The sequence below is a fragment of the Danio aesculapii genome, chromosome 12, assembly GCF_903798145.1.
Source record: "Danio aesculapii chromosome 12, fDanAes4.1, whole genome shotgun sequence".
Classification (NCBI taxonomy): domain Eukaryota; kingdom Metazoa; phylum Chordata; class Actinopteri; order Cypriniformes; family Danionidae; genus Danio; species Danio aesculapii.
The window spans coordinates 41,529,259-41,549,599 of record NC_079446.1 but is presented as its reverse complement, the minus strand read 5'-3'; the positions used below and the strand labels follow the sequence as shown (position 1 = coordinate 41,549,599).

The 20,341-nt window shown below is 37.2% G+C and overlaps 1 protein-coding gene across 1 annotated transcript in view; it reads right to left on the bottom strand.

The window, feature by feature from the left end:
* LOC130238338 (cadherin-12) overlaps positions 1–20,341 on the bottom strand; it is a 324,447-nt gene that overhangs the window by 231,464 nt on the left and 72,642 nt on the right. The gene's annotated exons all lie outside the window — the stretch shown is intronic.

The following is a 20,341-nucleotide window of genomic DNA, read 5'->3' as shown; positions in this document are numbered from 1 at the left end:
GTAAACAGACTTTTCTGCTAATTTGTACACGTCTCAGACTACGTGGACGCGATAACCACCTACAGCACAAAGCTTACTGATCTCGCAGTTAAACTGGGGAAAACTCTGGAAAAAATAAAAGAAATCAGTTATTAGGAATTAGCTATGAAATCTATTATGTTTAGAAATGTGATCCATCTTTCCTTTAAACTGATATTGGGGAAAAATATAGCCTAGCTGTCAATTAATTCATTTGTTATAATATGTTTATTTCTTTCATTATTTGTTTATTGTAGGATGGATGTTTTCTTTCTGAATTTATGTATTTATATTAAATTTAAAAGTTTTACCTGTTGTGCTGTGACAGAAATGGTTGTAAGGTGACCAGAAATTAATATCCCGGAAGGTATATGAAGTGAACGGATGAGCATTGCGAGTGTGGGTGTCTTTGGGGATGAACGTTGGCGTGAGAGAGATTATTTGCTCGGCTAGTTGTCTATGATCCTGTAAGGATAGCAATTTCCTCCTTGAGTATCAATAGACTATTTGTCGCACTGTGTTTACTAAATACAGCATTAGCCGCTAAGGCGGAGATCTGCGAGTTCGCGTCTGTGGACCGCAACTGAGTATCGCCAATGACCACAGACATCGTGCTGGATGCAACACCCCCTGCCAACTTTCTCCTTTTCTTCCAAGGATTATAACTCTTGTTCTGGGGTATTCCCTGGCTCCGGTAAGAGCGAACTGTTGTTTATTTGCCCTTTGGGCGAAGGGGCAGTTGTGTTTTATGCCACTATGAACACAAGTACCGACACAGGCCTGCAACAGGGCTTATTTATTTCACTATTCATTTTATTTGGACAATGTTTGAACTTTACTAAATGAACTGTTGATTTTTGATGTTTGAAAAAGGGAAAACGAAAAGCTTTATTTTGAAACAAACCTTTATATTTTTTGTTTGTATACCTTTGTTTGTTTAATTGTATTTAAGTAAATTTGGAAAGGTAATTGTGTACCAGATTTGTCGTGTTTATTATTCATATTAATTGATATCATGTTAATGGGTTTCTTTTTTGGGTTAACATACGATTTAGAGTGATCTAATTAACAAGAAACATTCCCATAAAATAGGAAGAAGGCGCTACACAGGAGGGCTAATAATGCTGACGTCCACTGTATACGTTTATGTTATACATTTTGTAAGGTAAGGGTAGGGTAAGGTTCAGCTAAACACGTTGAACCATATCTTAAAACCCGAACCCAAAAGAATCTCTGAATCAAAACTGTTGTATTTATGTTTCCATTTGAAGACTTGATTCCTTCAGGCCATCAAGAATTTGCATCAGCATATATCATCTCATATTTTATGCTTCCATGGATTTAATCTAAACAAGTACACTGCTGTATTTGTTACATTATTATCTGCCTGTCGTTGTGTTGGGTGTAAAGGTAGTCTAATAAGCCCTTGTTGCTCATAAAGCAGAATCTCCACCGTCAGCATAAAGCGAGCTCATCTCTGAACTCCGTCAACCCCCGGCACGCGTTTATCTGCACGCAATAGTCATATATTCGATAACAGTGATTCATTGCTGATCTCATTCAGCCAATTTATAGTCCACTTTCTGTTTATGGGTTGGTGCCGAGGAGCCAATTAGCATGTTGCGCTAGCAGGCAGAGCTGTAGCATGACTGACACCCGTAGAAATCTCAACATTCTTTAATGAGCCGTTTGCTTGTCTTTGCATAATATTGCTCATTGTTGAGGCACGTGTAGCCCTGAGGACGAGATGTTGGCTTGCGTACAGCTGAGTTTACTAGGGGAGACTGGGAACTGTTCATGCAATGGTGTATGATGGTTTGACTCTGGGATTTAATGGGAATAGTGTTCTTATAAAGCCTTGTTGGAGATGTTAACCGGTACTTGGGTGTTGTTGATGTATATTACAAACTTAAATATCAATATAAATATTAACACATGTTGACATGTGGCCAATTATTTTTCAGTGTAGTAAACAGTGGTTTGAGTTTTTTCTAGTTAAAAATTCAAGTGTTTTCCCTGTTAGACAGTCCTTGTATACTGATTTGATTCAGTAATATTGATGCTGAACTAATAAAATATTTATATATTTTATTATTAATTATTGCTTTGTTTTGTTGTTCATCAAGGTCTATTAGAAATATTGTAAGGTTTTAAGCAAAACCTTTACCAACAATAAATATTCATATAACATCAGCACCAGAGGTAATTTAGTACCATTGACATGCTCTTATTCATTCATTAATTTTCCTTCGGCCTAGTTCCATTATTCATCAGGGGTCGCCACAGCGGAATGAACCGCCAACTTATCCAGCATATGTTTTACACAGCAAATGCCTTTCCAGCTGCAACTCAGTACTGGGAAACACCCATACACTCTCTCATGCACGCACATACACTACGGCCAATTTAGTTTATTCAATTCAACTGTACCTCATGTCTTTGGACTGTGGGAGAAACCGAAGCACTCAGAGGAAACCCACGCCAACACAGGGAAAACATGCAAACTCCACACAGAAATGCCAACTGGCCCAGTCGGGACTCGAACCTTCTTGATGTAAGGTGACAGTGCTAACCACTGAGTCACCATATCGCCCTTAAATATTTATTTGACTTTTTATATAATCTATTTATTTATTTACTTTAAATGTATTTTAAGTTTTTAAATGTTGCATTTAGTTAAATACTGGTAATATCGTTGGCGTTTTTGTCATTATTATTTTTTAATCCATATAGTCTTAACTTCTGTAACTAAAAATCCTTCACAATTAGCTGAAATAACGTAAAGTTAAGTTAATGCAAATGTAATTTAATTATTATTATTAAGGATTTGTTTTTTATTATGTATTTAATTTCATTGTTAACTATTTTAAAAAAATTACATGTATATACGTGTTTAATTGTAACAAGCACCGGTTACAACTAGTTGAAACTTAGGCTCATTCTGAAAACGTAGCCTTATATACATTTCTGGTGTTCGCAAATTATGTAGCCAGAAGTACATATGGCTGCATTTCGTCTCTTAAACAAATGCTACGCAGCGGTATGATGGCATTCCTTTTCACGCTTACCAGCTGACCTCTATATGGATGGCTTTTCCAATGTTACCAGTTCGACAAGTGGCTCGCCGTGTACATTGGTGGACTTGAGATGCAAGACTGTGTTGACCGTGACGTCAGAGTTGGAAACTGGTGAAGAATGCTTCCAGAAAGCAGGTAAAGCAAAAATTAAAGCCAAAACTAAAATAAAAAAGGTGAAAATGTGGTAAAGTCTGAAAACATGGTAAAAAATCAGGCTGCCGTGAGGGCTTTTCTTTTTCTGGATAGACTTTGAAATCATTGTCGGTTGGATTGTGGGAATTGGGTGGGCGGGTCAATCAGTGCTTTTGAAAACGCTATCGATTGGGTTTAGGGAAGGATGATGGTACTGTAGGTTAGTCAATCAGTCAGTCAACAGCGACTTCTGGTGAATTTACGTGACAACAGCAGGTGCAAATGGCACTCATGAAATAAATTTGAGATCTCCAAAGCGTACACTGCGACCTTTGGTGGATTCGCGAAACATATTCGGTGCTCTCCAGAAATGTATATAGGGGTACGTTTTAATAATGAGCCTGGGTTGACTTGTTCTTAAAGGATCAATAATGAGGTCTTTCATATTCAATTGTAATGTATGTACCATAGATATATAAACTAGATATTGCATATGAATTCTGAGCATGCGTCAATAGTGCTACCACATTTGTACAGGGCTCCCAGGGCAAATGTCATTCAACCGTACCAATCAAGACAAAAGCCAATGTGAAGATGTTGGACTTTAGCGCTGTGTACGGGTGTAGTAATGAGCAAACAAAGAAAACAAAGCATGAAGGCAGAACATTTCATAGGTAAGATTTAGTTTTTTACGTTTTTGTATGTTACAAACTTTTGTGCTCAAAAAGTAACATTATTGATGATAATACAGTCTCTTATTGCACTAACCATAAGGAAAAGTAGCACCAACTCGCACTAAATACTAGGCTTATGCTAGCTTCGTTGAATAAAATCGGCAAATAATGTCAATGAAATATGACAACAAGATGCTGTTGTGCTAGAAACTTCTATTATTGTCTGCTAAGTGAACGAGTCATTCATAACAGGGATTCATTCACAAACAAATCGCTCTCTCCGTTAGTATGAAAAGTGAAAGTGGGAGAGGGGGTGTGTTTCAGAACACGGATTAAAGCAAATTTAACAGGTAGGGAGGATAATATGTTTCCATACACACAAACACATGTCTGCAATGCCCGTGCAGTCACTTATCCATAGATGTAATTAAAAAAAAAATTTGCATACTGACCAACGGGAAAACTTCCGATCATAGATACAAGTATATATGTGTATATATCTCTGGCTCTGGATGGCCAGTCCTCCACTGCACCTTGGTTCCACATTCATTTCAAAGGAGCACAACCCTGTACTAAAATTGCAGCTCTATTGACGCATTCCTTCCAACAGACAATAACAGCATGGGCGACATCTAATGTAAATATCTATGTGTAAGTACAATGATCTACAATTTTACATATTACTTTCATGAGTGATTAAATTGTAATGTTTCCATCCTGAATAAAAAACACACACATAATGACATGTTTATTAATGTATTCAGTGATATTTAACCAATGCTTTAACCTGTAAAATATTTCTAGAGAAAAGGCTTTCGAGAGAGCCCTGAGAATTTGTAGTTAGAAGCCAAGGTCAAGACACACGCTGGCAATTTCAATGGTGACAATGAACACAATAGTCCGAACAGCTTTTCTGTTCCCTTGGATTTGTCAAGAAAGGGTACAGTATGTCTGATATTGGTTCTTTTTTACGGCTTCTGTAAAAGAATACATTTCAGAGCTGTTCTTTGACCTTTTCAGTTTCTCGTACTGCCAAAAGAATAGTTTAGAGAAGGTAAAGAGTTTCCTTTTAGTCTTCACGTAATGGTGTGCAAACTAGCGTGACGTATTGAAAGCCTATTGTGTTGCATCGCATTGTGTTTCTAACTGAGGTAGTGGAGTCATACATTCGGGCACTGCTGACATAATGAAAAATCTTGTTTATCGAAATCACTAAATCTTACATTTATAAAATATTAGCTTGTGTTCGAGTTGTTCTAGTAGGGCTTTAATCTATAGAAAATAAACGTGTTAAGGTACTCTGCAAGACAGAGTACCTTACAGAGCCCAGCAAATGTGCTATGGTCCAATAAGCATTTTGCATAAATAATGAAGGATTTGTAACTTGGAGAAAGGGCTGATTAATTATTTAAAGCTCTAAATGGATTTACCATTTTACCCCGAATGAATTATGGCTCAACATTACTGAGGGACAGATAACAAGGAGACCAAGGAAACTTAAGAAAACTAAAAAGGAACAAAAGCACGCTAACTTACAGTACGGTCAATAGGTCTGAAATTAGTTTGGATTTAAAGAGGTAACATTAAGTTTGTCTATTAAGTCTGTGTGCCAACCTAGGATCATTTTGAAAACGTACCCCTATATACATTTCTTGGAGAGAGCAAAATACATCCCTGGACCTATGTTTTTTTTTTGCAGTTATCGTTTTCGTGAATCCATCGGAGGCCGCTGTGAAAGTTTTTTGAGATCTCAAATTTCTCTCGCGAATGTCATTCACGGCTACTCTTCTCGTGTAAATCCACCAGAGGCTTCTGTTGATTAAAGGCTGATTTATACTTCTGTGTCAAGCGCACGCGTATGGTCCAGCACAGCCTTCAAGCGGTCACAAAGCCCTCGCCATGGCTGATGTGCAACTCTCAAAATTTTCAAATTTTTTCTCTATTATTTTTTATTTAACATACTAGGTTTTTAATTACGATCCACCTGAAGATCTGAAGATTTTTCATAATATTGTACGCAGAAATAGCAAAAATGTCTGCAGATTCTGTCTGGCTATAGTTATCGGAATCTGTAAAAATTTCCATATCGGTGCATCCCTAATAAAAAGTATTGATTTTTTTTTTAAATCAACAAAAAACACTTTGTTACATTAAGGTAGTGCAAGTATTTATGAATATTATTTATTTAAATTTGCCAGCAAATTTATGTCAGCGAACATTTAACTGCTTTTATACAAAAAAAGACATATTTCAATACATAAATCTATCTATCTATCTATCTATCTATCTATCTATCTATCTATCTATCTATCTATCTATCTATCTATCTATCTATCTATCTATCTATCTATCTATCTATCTATCTATCTATCTATCTATCTATCTATCATCCTTCCATCTATACTTCCATCTATCTTTCCATTCATCCATCCATGCAGCCATGCATCCATGCATCCATGCATCTATCTATCTATCTATCTATCTATCTATCTATCTATCTATCTATCTATCTATCTATCTATCTATCTATCTATCTATCTATCTATCTATCTATCTATCTATCTATCTATCTATCTATCTATCTATCTATCTATCTATCATCCTTTAATCTATCTACACTTCCATCCATCCATCTATCCATCCATCCATCTACATTCCTACCTACCTATCATCCATCCATCCATCCATCAATAAATAAATACAATACATAATTCATATTTTGGATCATGGCGTTTATTTATTTTATATCTGATTGTTTCTGAGAAATAAAGTAAACTCGTTTAAAAATAAATAGATATATCCAACTGAATATATTATCAGTACATAGATGGTTTCACAGTGGCCAGAGCTCATTATCAAGAACAAACAACCTCTAGCAATTCATACTTTCGTTAGCATGTTCGAGACTGAGAATGAGAAATCAATTATATATTATATAATCAATCATATATTATTTGATTATATCCTCAAAATATGCATGAATTCTCCCCGTTTCACAACATGCGCACGCTTCTATGAAAAATCATGAGCCGCTACATTCAAATGGACTAGAATTTAATTTCTCTGCTGTGAAAACAGGTCCGCGTTTATGGATAATGAATTACCAAGAGGAATGATGTAGTTGTCCCATTACTTACTTGAAATAATGAGCCCGAAAAACTGCATGAAAATAATAAAAAGGCACAATGGATGGAAAATATCATGTTTCTTTGCAAAAGGAAGTATGTAGGAGTTATTTTCCATACACTTTAATCACTCTGTATATAAATACTTGCTCATAAACACATATATTGTTAAGAAATATTATCATTTTTTCATTGGACGTAGTTGAGAGCACACTAAAGATGTTGCTGGAGTGTGTGTGTGTTTTTTTTTCTTCTCCTGAAACTAAACCAGAGGCATGGACGACCTCCAGGGGGACGCAGCATTAATATATCATTTTCCTCAAGGATGAACTCGAACAGATGAACAAAACATGCTGGCCGGAGGTGTCAGCTCATGATAAGGATACTCTCTCCACCTGGACGTGGCGATATGTCACCAACGATTTGTCACCAGCACTGCATGACAGGCAAGGGGAGTTCAGAATGGATGCCGTACATTATCCCACTCTCTACACCCGATATCGACCGGCCCCAACTTTCCAGAGTGCTTTGATGTGCTTTCCGTAGTGTTTAGCTTGGTTTTTGAGGTCATGTTAGGTTGGAAATGTGAGTGTACACAGTGCAAGGTGAAAAGAAAGTTGGCCATCCTTCTGACCAGCAAAAGCAGTGTTTTTTACTTGAAAGTGCCCCTTTTATGTTTTCTTTTTTTTTTAAAGCTCTCCTAAAATAGTATTACATCCATCTATCCACTTGAATTTCTCATAAGATCCTTTGCAGCGCAGCATCAGCTCTTCTCTCTTCTCACAGTGTCTGAGATGGTTTCTTTAAAAATCTGGTCTCTCTAAACCCCAACTTTTCAAAAACCTGCGCCGTATCTGATTGGTCAGTTCATGGCTCAGTCTGTTGTGATTGGTCTATCTATCTATCTATCTATCTATCTATCTATCTATCTATCTATCTATCTATCTATCTATCTATCTATCTATCTATCTATCTATCTATCTATCTATCTATCTATCTATCTATCTATCTATCTATCTTTCTATCTATCTGTCTGTCTGTCTGTCTGTCTGTCTGTCTGTCTGTCTGTCTGTCTGTCTGTCTGTCTGTCTATCTATCTATCTATCTATCTATCTATCTATCCATCTATCTATCCATCTATCTATCTATCTATCTATCTATCTATCTATCTATCTATCTATAATCCTTCCATCTATACTTCCATCTAAAACATAGAGGACGCTGTCAGAAACTGAAAGTATTGTAACTCTTGTGTTTACAGTAACAACCCTAGAAACCTGTGTTTTCTGTTCCATGATAAAAAGATAATCTGAATTTATCTCTCCGTTATGATGTGTTCCATCAGCGTGCAAGCCTCTTTTTCGAAGCACACATATGGCGTTGACAAACTGGTGCTAACTGGTTGATGGAAAGGATGTCACTCAAAGTTTGTATGAGCGTGAGTATGTGTGAGAGACAGAGAAATAGAGAGAGGAAGAAGGATATGGCCTTACAAAAGGAGCAGGTTTGCAGTGGTAAACTAAATGACAGATATATAAAGTATACAGTTAAAAATTAAATCAAACTTTAAACTCCTTGAATCAACAAACGCATAAACGCATATTGGATACGTACCCAGGTCTACATTTCCAAGGACAGCAAAATACATAACTGGAGGTGCGTCTGCTTGCAGTTTTTGCTTTTGTAAATCCACCAGAGGCCGCAGTGTACGTTTTTTCCTGATCTCAAATCTCTATCGTGCAACCTCTTCTTGCATAAATCCACCAGTGGGCGCAATACACACTTCAGCCAACAAGACCAGCTTGCTGTTGACTGACTGATTCAGACTGACCAACGGATCTACCCACGCCCATTCCTAAAGCCAGCCGATAGTGTTTTCAAAAGCAACCACATTTTAAACCTGTTTTTCATTTATTTGTTTTTGTTTGGTCTGGTTTCAAAAGCTGTTCTTTACTGGACTCAAACCCCGTTGTCCCAGTCAACTCAACTTTGTGTCCCTAGTCCATCAGCATATGCAGCGAGCTACTGGGTAACACCAGAAAATCCATCTCTATAGAGATAAGCAATCACCTGTTAGCGCTAAAAGAACAGAAGCTGTCGGCGGTATCATACCACCCCTTAGTGTTCATTTTAAAGACAAAATGCTACATGTTCTGGCTACATACATTGCACTGTCCAGAAATGCAGACAGAGGTATGTATCCACAATTAGCCTGTGCTGGCATTTTTGAACATTTTTAGGTCTTATATTTAGTAGGTCATTTTTGATCGTATTGATAAGATAAGCACAGATTTGAAAACTGTAAAGAGTCTATTTTTATTTTCATATTTTCATAAATACAACAAAACAATATACAGTTGAAGTCAGATTTATAAGCCCCCCCTTTGAATTTTTTTCTTTTTTAAATATTTCCCAAATTATGTTTAACAGAGCAAGGAAATTTTCACAGTATGTCTCATAATATTTTTTCTTCAGGAGAAAGTCTTATTTGTTTTATTTCGGCTAGAATAAAAGCAGTTTTAAATTTTTTTTAAATCCATTTTAAGGTCAAAATTATTAGCCTCTTTAAGCTATATGTTTTTTTTGATAGTCTACAGAACAAACCATCATTATATAATAACTTGCCTAATCACCCTAACCTGCCTAGTTAGCCTAATTAATCTAGTTAAGCCTTTAAATGTCACTTTAAGCTGTATAGAAGTGTCTTGAAAAATATCTAGTCAAATATGATGTGCTGTCATCATGGCAAAGATAAAAAAATCAGTTATTAGAAATGAGTTATTAAAACTATTATGTTTAGAAATGTGTTGAAGAAATCTTCTCTCCATTAAACAGAAATTGGGGAAAGAAATAAACAGGGGGGGGGGGGGGGGGGACTGGCAACAAGACTGGCAAAAAATGGGAATATTATCCTCACAGACATAAAAACTGTCAGAATTTCATTGTACTGTCGAAGATATGAATAAGTGAATGATGATAATTGAAATGTTATTTTCTTGTATAATGGAGATAATACTTTTATATATTTATTGTGTTGTTAACTATATTGAAACGAAAATAAGATTGTTTTTTACTACTGAGTAGTCGTCTAACTAATGACGTAATGTGATTGAGTGTGGGATAAAAGGGTGGAGTGAGAAGACTGTGTCATGCATTGTGCCAAAACAACTGTGTTTTGTATCTCTCAAGAATGTAAAATAAAGCTATAAAAAGTAATTATTTAAAGAGTGTAAATCATGACCTTCTGAATGAATTATTAACAAGATTAATACACAAACTCTTTTAAAAGCAAATGTTCTCTGGTTTAGTAATCTGTATGGGCTTTAGCTAAATGACAGTAGCGATAACGTCACATAATATGTCAAAACCGAAGATCTGTGGTAAGTTTTATAAATTACAAAATCTAAGTTTTGCAATAGGTGGCAAGGTGCCTCAGTGGTTAGCACTGTCGTCTCACAGCAAGAAGGTCACTGGTTTGAGCCTCGGCTCGCCCAGGTTTCATTTCTGTGTGGAGTTTGCATGTTCTCCCCATGTTGGCGTGGGTTTCCTCCGGGTGCTCTGGCTATGGGCTATTCGTGAATTGAATAAAGTAAAAATGGACATGGTGTATGCGTGTGTGTGTGAATGTGAGAGTGTATGGGTGTTTCCCGGTATTGGGTTGCAGCTGGAAGGGCTTCCACTGTATAAAACATATGTTAGATTTTTAAATATGCAGTTTGTTCAATCTATTGCTTCGTCTACTGTTAATTCTTTACTTTAGGTCTATATTTTATGGCTAAAACTACAGTAGTATCGATTTCCTTGAATTTCAATTAATTTAAATTCTAATTATTTTTTTATGCAAACTAAAAAAGCATTTTATTTAATCCTTTTTAACGATTCAAGGAATTTAAAACAGCCCAAATGCTTAATGCGCAAGATTGGACATCTGTGTCAGTACATTTGCATGCTGCTAGTGTAAGTGATATCGCAAGATTTACTCTGGGCTTGGGTCATTCTTTATTGCTGTGTTGGTTTAAAGTCGTGAGTTAAAGAACATTCTAAGTGACAAAGACAAATGAAGTGTCTTTAGGCAGTGTGTTATCTGCTTTAATTAATACACTGCTTGAGTACATATGAAGGTCCTTTGCCCCTTTACTCTGTGTACTAATTAATTAGGACTAAAATGAATAGCCACCTGTCTGGGGTTTGCATCTCGTCTGAACTTGCCTTATCTTGTCCACATGAAATAGCTTATCTGCAAGTTTGATGGGACCTACATTTTGTTTATATAGTGTATGTGCGTTTCAGGAGTGTTCCCTTGAAAAACCAGCCATTACTCATCTCCATCAGATATTTATGGTGCTGTACTAAAGTAGGGGTGTTGTACAGTATCAGTGACTCTGTGTTTATTTATTGTGGCACTCATAAACACATTTGCTTTCGCTCAAGATAAACAGTTGAAGTCAGAATTATTATCTTTCTTGTATATTTTGTCCCTCAATTTCTGTTTATAGCAGTAAAGATATTTTTCAAAACATTTCTAAGCATGATGGATTTAATAACTCATTTCTAATAACTGATTTCTTTTAATCTTTGCCATGATGACAGTACATAATATTGTACATCCCTGTACTTCAGCGACTTCACTGGCTTCCTGCAAGTCATGTATTGATTTCAAGACCTTGATTTTAACATATAAAGCAGTGCATGGGCTAGTGCCTGACTACATTTGTGACCTGGTAACTCTCGCCACTCCCTCCAGCAGTTTTCGTTCTGCATCTGGATTTACGCTTCATTAGCCATGCTGTAAACTAAAGACCATGGGTGGTACAGCTTTTTCGTACAGTGCACCTAAGCTATAGAATGCCCTACCTATCAGCATCAGCAATGCCACTTCTCAGGACAGATTTAAGAACCTTCTCAAGACTCACCTTTTATAGTTGCTTTTAACTTAAGTTGATTATTTGTCAATTTAATCATTCAATTTTATTGTTCATATTTTATTGTGTTATTGTAGTGGGTTTTTTTTTTTTGTTTGTTTTTTTATTGCTCAGCTTTCTTACTGTTTGGCTTGTATGCCTTGTAGTACTTTGAGTCTGAGAAAAGCGCACTATAAATAAAATGTATTATTATTATTATTATTATTATTATTATTATTATTATTATTACTATTATTATTATTATTATTATTACTAGATCTTTTTCATGATACTGGTGTTCAGCTTAAAGTGACATTTAAAGGTTTAACTAGGTCATCTAGGCAAGTTGGTAGGCATCTATAGGCAGTTGTTTGTTCTATAGATAATTGAAAACAAATTATCCTAAAAATGGTTTTAAAAAATTAAAAACTGCTTTTATTCTAGCCTAAATAAAACAAATAAGACTTTCCCCAGAAGAAAAAAATATTAAATGATATATTGTGAAATATTCCTTGCTCTGTTAAACATCATTTGGGAAATATTTGAAAAAGAAAATAACAAGAGGGCTAGTAATTTTGACTTCAACTGTACATTCTTGCATTAAACAGTAAGGCACAATACAGTGAAACTGAACAGAAGGCTAGATGCTATTTAAGAATCCTAAAAAAGAGAGCTGTCAACACTTAAATCTGTTTTTGTCACCTCACCTCATATTCCCTACCAATAACACCTGCAGTAAGTCATCTGAGGGCTTTTATCCTATCAGTCATTGACAACAATATGCAGCTATTTAAAATCCATTGAAAAAATGAAAAATGCTGTCATTCGAAGAAAAAGAAATATTGCTTAACAGGGCTAATAATTTTGAATGGTTTTAAAAGAATTAAAAACTGCTTTTAATCTAGCGAAAATAAAACAATTAAGGCCCAATCCCTTACCCCTATCCCTCATTTTGCGCGTTCACGTTAAGGGGTAGGAGTGTCGCAATTCTTTTTAGGGCTAAGAGGAAGAGCTAGATAGCCCTTGAAACTGAGACTTTTCAGGACCACACTCGAAGCAAAGGGGTACAATATTTAATATTTATATATATATATATATATATACTTTTAAAAATATTTTCCCCAAATTATTAACTTGGTTGTACTTATATTTCATAAAATATTTTTTTTCTTGCTAGCTCATTTAAATTCCGCATAAAACCTGGTACCAAACATGATCATACTTAATTTCTTCTAGGGATGCAATGATTAACCGATTTCACTATTAACTGTGGTTTAATTCGTCATGGTTAATTAATTGTAAAGGCTTCTCAACACAGCGTTTCTGCACAGAACAAAACTGCTGCAACTAAACAAAGTTATGCCAACTGTGCGCTAGATTAAAGGTCTAAGCTTGTATACATGGGGTAATATACACGCACACTGGATTAACTATGGCTGAGGCTATCAACTGACGCCACTTACACACTGCATGTAAAGGGTTGTTTCTTCACATATTGTGTCTTTTGCGTCCGCAAGTTCGTTATTTCGAGGTGTGTGGCTTGTGCATGACATGCGAGTGGTGCAACACGCTTTCCTGGCATCCCTAGATGAAAACATCTAAACTTTTCAGAATGGCGCAAGCCCACCACGAGTCACGTGACAAGAACTGACCGTTCAGCTACATACTTTGTATGGAATATACACATTTCTACTCTGGTCCAAAAAGTAAATGAAAATACCAAATGATTTTGTGATATAGTTGATCAAAAGACAGAGGTTCAGCAGCATTTGACTATATTTGTTTTCGGTAACACTTTATAATAACTACACACTATAAATCATTTATTAAGCATCAGCAAATAGTGAATTCATTATCTGTTAAGCATTAACTCTACATTAATAAACGTTAGTAAGCAGTTTATAACTGCAGCTACAAATGCTCTATTCTTGACTTACAAACATATTTATAATGTTCTTAATACTTGTACTTTCATACTTTGTTAATGTTTTATTTTTCATTAATAAATTAAGTATCGCATTATTTACAAACCAGTTGAATTTAAAAGTAGTTGAGGGTTTTTAGGATCATTCAGAATGAGTTAGTAAATGATTAATAAACAATTGAAATCAACATTTATATATCTTATTATTCAGGCATATATTAAGGGTTACTATGTATGTTAATAAATGCTTTATTAACTCAACTTCATGCAGTTGTGTGAGCTAATCTAAAGTGAGGACTATTTATGCTTTATAAATCACTTATAAATGACAAGTAAAGGCTCAGTTAAAATCTAAACAGGAAAAATGACATTATTCATTCCTTTTCATTTAAAGATACACAAATAAAACTGTACTTCAAATAAAAAAAATCTCTGCAACCTTATCTAAAATAAAAAAACTGTAGAGTTTAAACATGGCATCTTATTATATTGTTAAATGATTATATTGTTGTTGTTGTTTTATCCAGTTTGATGTCGTATTTTGACACTCCTGTTATTCAGCAATGTTTAAACTTTACAGTAATTTTATTTTTTAGAAAAGATTGCAAAGATTATTGTTCATTTGATTCTGAGCCTTTAATTGTCATTCATAAGGGATTTATTAAGCATTAATAGTCCTCACTTTAGATTAGGTCACAAAACTGCATGAAGTTGAGTTAATAAAGCATTTATTAACATATTAGTTAACTATTAGTATATGCCTGAATAATAAGACATGTAAATATTGATTTCAATAGTTTATTAATCATTTACTAACTCATTCTGAATGATCCTAAAAACCCTCAACTACTCTTAAATACAAATAGTTTGTAAAAAATGCGATACTTAATTTAGTAATGAAAAATAAATAATCAACAAAGTATGAAAATACAATTATTAAGCATGTTATAAATGTGCTTATAAGTCAAGAATTGAGCATTTGTAGCTGCAGTTATAAACTGCTTACTAACATTTATTAATGTAGAGTTAATGCTTAACAGATCATGAATTCACTATTTGCTAATGCTTAATAAATGATTCATAGTGTGTAGTTATTATAAAGTGTTACCTTGTTTTCTTTAAAAAGGAAATGCTTCACTAATATGTTGCATAGATTTATTTAGATTATTATTATTATTTAATTGTATTATTATTGTAGTATTAATTGGTTACTGAGCAGCAACAAATGACACTTTAAAATATAAGGAGTTTCCATGTGATTTTCTAAACTAGTAGTGTTTTTAAGTTAATGAATGCATAATAATTGTGATAACTGAGATTATTTCTTTGACTATATTAGATTAGATTAGATTAGATTCAACTTTATTGTCATTACACATGTACAAGTACAAGGCAACGAAATGCAGTTTAGGTCTAACCAGCAGTGCAATAGCAGCAAGTGCAGGATACAGGTATAAGTTATAAAGTGCAGTTATAGAAAAACTATGGTAATATTTACAGATGGATGTACTATCAACATTATATACAGGTTGTATTAGCTATGAACAGAGATTTGCATAAATGAATATATGTACATGATGCTATTAATAATCAGGAGTGGCAGATAGATAAACATAATTACAAATTACAAATGTCCATGTGCTGTGGGTATGTACAGTTCAAGTAAATGAATCAGTGCAATGAATATGTGCAAACTTTAAATGTGCAAATGTTAAATAGTGCAGTGATTGTGAGGAGTTTAAGTTAAAGGAGTGTGGGGGGTGTATTGGGGGGGCAAAAAGAGTCAGTGAGGGGCAGAGTTCAAAAGGAAGACAGCTCTGGGGAAAAAGCTGTTCCTCAGTCTGCTGGTTTTTGTCCGGGGGAGCCTGAAGCGCCTGCCGGAAGGCAGGAGAGAAAACAGTCTGTGAGCAGGGTGAGAGGTGTCCTTAAGAATACTGCGTGCTCGGCGCAGACAGTGTTTCTTCTGGATGTCCTCAATGGCTGGCAGTGTAGTCCCTGTGATGCGTTGGGCAGTTTTCACCACCCGCTGCAGTGCCTTACGCTCAGCAACAGAGCAGCTTCCATACCAGACTGTGACGCAGTTGGTCAGGATGCTTTCTATTGTGCAGCGGTAGAAGTTCACCAGGACGGCTGATGAAAGCTGGTTCTTCTTAAGTTGCCTCAAGAAGAATAGGCGCTGATGAGCCTTCTTGACCAGGCTGGAGGTGTTGGTGGTCCAGGAAAGGTCCTTTGAGATGTGGGTCCCCAGGAACTTGAAGGATGAGACAGGCTCAACGACCATCCCATTAATGTGGATGGGATCATGCGAGCCTGTTCGTCCCTTCCTGAAGTCCACAATGAGCTCCTTGGTCTTATTGGTGTTAAGGAGCAGATTATTGTCGGTGCACCAAGTGGCCAGATGCTGTATCTCCTCCCTGTAGGCAGTCTCATCATTATTGCTGATTAGACCAATCACTGTGGTGTCATCTGCAAATTTGATGATGGTGTTGGATCTGTTCACAGGCCTACAGTCGATGGTAAAAAGGGAGTAGAGGAAGGGGCTCAGCACGCAGCCCTGTGGTACACCAGTGTTGAGTGTGATGGTGGTGGAGCAGATGTGGCCTGATCTAACATTCTGAGGTCTGTTAGTCAGAAAGTCCATAACCCAGTTGCAGAGAGACGTGTCGATATCCAGGTCTCTGAGTTTGATCAGTAGCTTAGAGGGTATGACAGTGTTGAATGCTGAGCTGAAGTCAACAAACAGCATTCGTGCATAAGTGTTTTTATTGTCCAGGTGTGTGAGTACAGAGTGCAGTGCTATGGAGACAGCATCTTCTGTGCTCCTGTTGCCACGGTAGGCAAACTGATGTGGGTCCAGTGTGGATGGCAGAGAGTCTTTCAGATGTGCCAGGACCAACCGCTCGAAGCACTTCATGATGATGGGTGTGAGTGCTACAGGGCGGTAGTCATTCAGGCATGTTGGGCTGGAGTGTTTGGGCACCGGCACAATAGAGGTGGTTTTAAAGCATGTTGGCACAGTTGCTAGGTTAAGTGACAGGTTGAAAATGTCTGTGAACACCCCAGTGAGCTGTTCTGCACATGCTTTGAGGACGCGCCCAGGAATACCGTCTGGTCCAGCAGCCTTACGCACATTGATCCGACTCAGTGCAGTGTAGACTTCTGAGGAGGTGAGTGTGATAGGTGAGTGGTCGGTTGAGGTAGTGTTCCTGGTGTAGGGTTCTGTATTGTCTCTTTCAAAGCGGGCATAAAAGTCATTTAGCTCGTTCAGGAAGTAGACATTTGTGGCTGTGGGGGTGGACTGGCTGGGTTTGTAGTTGCTGATGGCCTGGATGCCCTGCCACATGCGCCGAGGATCAGAGTTGGAAAAGTGCTCCTCTAGCTTTAGCTTGTAGCAGTGCTTGGCCTTTTTGATGCCCCTCTTCAGATTAGCCCTGGAAGTGCTGTAGGCCTGTGCATCCCCTGATCTGAATGCAGTGTTGCGTGCCTTCAGCAGGAGGCGCACCTCCTTGTTCATCCATGGCTTTTGATTTGGGTATGTGGTGATCTGTTTCTGGGTTGTAACACTGTCTATGGTGGTGTTGATATATTCCAGAACAGAGGAAGTGTAACTGTCAATGTCTGTGTGAGAGCCACATGTGGCCTGGGAAGCAAACATACTCCAGTCTGTGTGTTCAAACCTGTCCTGGAGTGTGGAGTCCACCCCCGCTGGCCACACTTTGATGGTCCTTACTGATGGCTTCACACGGTTGACGATGGGTGAGTATTTGGGGGTGAGAAACAAACAAAGGTGATCTGATTGACCCAAGTGGGGGAGGGGGGTCACAGCATATGCTTCAGCCATGTTTGTGTAAACTTGGTCTAAAGTTTTGTTTCCCCTTGTGTGGCAGAAAATGTTCTGATGGAATTTGGGGAGCACTGTCTTTAAGTTTGAGTGATTAAAATCCCCCGCAACAATAAAAGCAGCCTCCGGGTGAGCAGTCTGTTGTTTGCTGATGGCTGCATGAAGTTCATTCATAGCAAGCTTGGCATCAGCGTCGGGAGGGATATAAGCAGCAGTTATTATGGTGGAGGTGAACTCCCGTGGCAGATAAAACGGTCTACATTTAACCATTAGAAATTCCAGGTTAACAGAGCAATGTCTCCCAACGACGACAGAGTTTGTGCACCAAGCTTTGTTAATATAAATGCATAATCCTCCGCCTCTGGTCTTACCGGAGTCATCCGCCGTTCTGTCTGCTCGGAATGTTTGATGCTCCGTTAGCGATATACGTACAACCAAAATCTATAATCATTGCATCCCTCATTTTTTCATGTATACTTTCATACATCCCAGCTCATGCATTCCCTTACAATTTCACAACAATACACAAATTATTATCGTGACATTCTGTCTCGTCTCTGTGATTTCCAGTGGTTGCAGCATACCAGAGCAATCGTAAAATAAAATGCAGCCGCATCCAAAACAGACAAGCAGATGCAATTGTAATATAATTTTATATGCTACGCTGTGTGTCAAATGTACCTATTATTTCACAAAACAGTGTCCATCTGTTGCACACGTTAATACTAAAAATAGAAAAGCAATGAGAGATACCCTTGCTCGCACTCTCGTTCGCTGTATATAATGAGAGCGCAGCTTCCTCTACTGCATGTGAAACAGGATACACCCCAGTAGAAGCCTGCCCTTGAATTCTGGTTCACCCCGGAGAGACACCTCCTATTCTGATTGCATTAAACTGTAGATTTTGCCAACTCAGTGAGCCTAAAATGATGCAGCTGACCTTGTATCTGGTTGGATGTTGAGTGCCGGGGTGATTCAGCTGTTTCACACATGCAGGTCCTTATTTCTCTCTCATTGTCTCTCTGTTACTATGTGTCAGGCCTCTGGCTGCTTTTGTTCATCATCAGGACGCTATATTCCTAAGGGTTTTTGGGGGCATTTTGTCTCACATCTCTCACCCTGTTCTCTTTCTTTTGACTTTCTCTCCCCAGTCTTTATGCTTTCATGATACGTTTAATGCTTTTTTAATTTGGAGCTAGAAACTTGCTATGAAACCGCAAATATTTCTCTGGTGCTTTAAAGGTCGTTAGTCGCATCGAGACTCATTAGCGAGTTGAGAGCGAAAGACAGTGTGAGTGTGTAAAAGAGCGAGAGATGAAAGATTGCCAATTGGTTGCACGCTCTTGATCTCCATGGATCAAAAACATGAGGAATTTCTCTGCCATGACATCACAGGACATTTATAGCAAAACGCTAAAGGGGCATTCAGGCTGGCAACGATTTGCAGCGGCAAACTGAATGGAAGTCATTCGTTTTCTATGAACAACTTCGAACTTGTGACAATAGTTCAACGTGGAACAAAAATGACCCTCGTTTTCCTTCTTACTTACTTTCTCGTGCTTTACTAATGTCACAAATTTGAGCTCAGACTGGTAAAAGCCCATAAAAGCAGCTGATAAGGTGCATTAACATTTTGTTTGTACACTCTTGATCTCAGTGAATCATTTAAAAAAGGATTCAAACTAGTAGTTATTCATTCATTTTGTGTAATAGATGGATGGATGAATGGATCAATAGATGGATGGAGGGAGTGATGGATGGAGTGATGGATGGATGGAGGGATGGATCAATGGATGGATGAAAGGATGGATGGATGAATCAATAGATGGATTGATGGATAGATAGATGGATGGATAAATGGATGGATGGATGGATGAATTGAGGGATAGATCAACGGATGGATGGAAGAATGGATGGATGGACAAATGAATCAATAGATGTATGGATGGAAGGATGGATCAATAGATGGATGGATGGTAGGATGGATCAATAGATGGATGGATGGAAGTATGGATCAATAGATGGGTGGATGTATGGATCAATAGATGGATGGATGGATGAATGGATGGATGGATGGATGGATAGATAGATGGATGGATCAATAGATGGATGAATGGATGGATGGATGCATGGATCAATGGATGGATGAAAGGATGGATGGATGGATGGATGGATGGATGGATGGATGGATGGATGGATGGACGGATGAATCAATAGATGGATAGATGGAAGGATGGACCCATGACTAATTTTAGTGCAAAAAACAGCATTGTCAACACTTTCATTTTGTTAATAACGCAACATAAGCACAACATATAAGGCTAAGTTTGGTGCTAAATAAATGCAGTTACTATACGTTCTACTAAGAATGTAACAACACAGTTCATTTACAAAACATGTCAGCATCTACACTTCTCAGTGGACAACAGCCAATCACATTACTTTTCCAATGTTGCGTAAATGTAATTGGCTAGCATCTGCTATAGGGTATTGCATGGAGCAACCTGTTGACGACTTAAAGTTCACTCAGAGTTCATGTGAATCCATGATGCGGACATAAGAAAAATAGCAATTAATTACATTTCAATAATCTAAGGGCAGTTTCATTCAGTGAACCACTTTCATGTGTAAAACTGCTATGCAGCTCAG